The following is a 2356-nucleotide window of genomic DNA, read 5'->3' as shown; positions in this document are numbered from 1 at the left end:
GCCCGGCCTGGAAGCAGGTTTCCTAAACGATAGGCATGGCCTTGGCATTCACGCATTTCCCGCAGGCCGTCTCTGACTCAGTCATGGGGTGCATTTCTGGGCTCAGGAGCCTTCCAGAATTATGGCCTCCCTGCAGACAGACGCCCTCCTCAGATTCACATCAGCAGAGGGTGTGTGCAGACTGTGTGACAGGCCTGGAGGGACAGGCCTGCCGTCTGCTTGGGCATCCAGGTGCGGCCACAGGTGGAGCTGCTGGGCGGGGTAGGACGGCCTCTGGGGAGGGCATCTAACGTGTTCTTCCTCTGGGAAGAGCGGCAGGCCTTTCCGTGATGCCCAGTATCGGGTGGGAATGCTGCAGCCCTGGGGGACTTCCTAGTGCCTCCAAAAGCTGGGGAAGCCCCTCCATGGAAGGGGAGCAGGATGAGCCCCGTCCCCCCTCATGCCCCAACCATTAGAGACAAGTCCGTTCTCGCTGCTGTTGAAACGACTGGAGAGGGAGGCAGGCTCTTCCCTCTGCTCTTCCTCCCTTTGGGGTGGGGCTGTCCCCAACCCTGAGAGCTGAGCTGCCAGCTGTGTGAGAGCCACACAAACCAGAGGCAAGAGCCACGTGACAGCCACGAAGGGCAAGCGTCTGGAAGACCCCAGCTTTCCTTGCTGAGGCTGCACCATGGGGCCAGCTCTTTGCAAGCTGCTGAAGACCTCCAAACTCAGACTGGGGAGACCAAGCAGAGGCGGGGCCTCCTCTGGCGGGACAAGGGGTGAGCTCTGAGCAGTGGGAGGCAAGGGGTCAGTGCGCGGGGTCGTCTGGGAAGGTGGCACAGGCCCCATGCGTGTGCCTTCTTGTCATTGTGGGCTGTTGCTCCCAATAAACCTGTGCCTTGGCTGGAACAGGCTGGGTGTGGTTCCGTTGATTATGAACACCCTCTGTCCCCCGCTCACACCAGTGTCCCTCACACCCTGGTGCCTCTCACTCGGGGACCCTGGAATCGGACTCGGGATGAGCTGCCCGCCTCAGCCCTCGGCCCTTCGCTCTTCACCACCGCCCCCCGACGGTCCACGCCAGAGCAGAGGCTGCCAGCTCCCTGGCCCCACTCCCTGCCACCCGCCCACTCGGTGGCCTTCAGATCCCTCGTGCTGGACCCGGGGCAGCACGTTTACCCACGGCCTCTGGTCTTCAACAGGGCGCCTGGCGGCCCCCACCCTTAACTCCCGCATCCTGAAAGCAGGAATTTCGAGCCCAGCAGGCTTGGCATACACCCCGTGTCCTGTTAGCCCCGTTAACGTAGGACAGGAGACCCAGGAGGGCACGTCACTCGTCTGCCGGGCACAGCCCACACTCACGGCAGGCGGAGCAGACCCGAGGCCCAGCTCCAGAAATGAGCGCCAGGAGGTGAGGCTGGTGTGGCCCCGGCACAGGGCCAGTCCCCCCAGCCCGCTGTCCCCCTGGAGTGACCGAGGCTCCCTGCCAAGGCCTGTCAGTACATGAAGGCAGCCAGAGGGATGAAGGGCCCAACCTGGTCCCTAGAGCCACCGAGCCAGGCCCAACCAGGAGACCTCTGCCCAGGACCCCCCCACATGGCCTGTGGGCCCCCAAGGCCAGGGCCTCCCCACCAAACCTCACAGGTCCCAGCCCCTCATCCTGAGCCTCTGTGGGCTCTGAGGGCAGGAGCGCAGGCTGGAGCATCCCTGGACGAGGTGCCCAGGTAGCCACTGTGGGGAAAGACGTGGACAGTGCAGTGAGCTCAGGAGACAGGTCCCGCCAAAGCGTTACCCCGGTGTCCAATCAGCTCATCCCCCCGGAGCCAGCACCATGCTGCGGATCGAGGCTCTCGCTGCCCCGAACTGATGGATCAGCCTACCGCCCGTCGTGGTGGTGGTGAAGTTTCTGGCTGTTATCCCCTCCCATTGCCCACCCCCACCAGGGTGTGCCAGCAACCTCACTCATCAGCCACTGCCCTGGCCGGGACCCCTGGCTCTGCTTCAGAAACCCCAGTCCAGGCTAAGTCTGGGGGACCGTTCAAGGTCAGACTCGGAGCCCAGGAACCAGGCTCAGAAGTCCTCATCCTGGGGGAGGCCAGGCATGTCACCTTTAGGACAGGGCTGGGGGCACACAGGTCACCCCTTAGGATAGAGATGAGGGGCTCAGGACAGGGCCAGTGGAGGCTCAGGTCACCCCATCGGCAGAGGGGCCTGCTGGTCCTGGGAAGTGAGTGTGGATCCTGGGAAGAGGGTGCATGTCTCCGAGACCCCGACTGGCCCTGGAGCCACAGGAAAGCCCCGAGCCAACCGGTTGCCGACCACCATCAGGACCGACCTCCCTCCAGTCCCACGGGCCCTGCTCTGCAGAGACGGAGCG

This window comes from Myotis nattereri (assembly GCF_964212035.1).
Source record: "Myotis nattereri genome assembly, chromosome: 3".
NCBI lineage: Eukaryota > Metazoa > Chordata > Mammalia > Chiroptera > Vespertilionidae > Myotis > Myotis nattereri.
The sequence above is the reverse complement of the archived record's forward strand: the minus strand, read 5'-3'. Positions refer to the sequence as shown.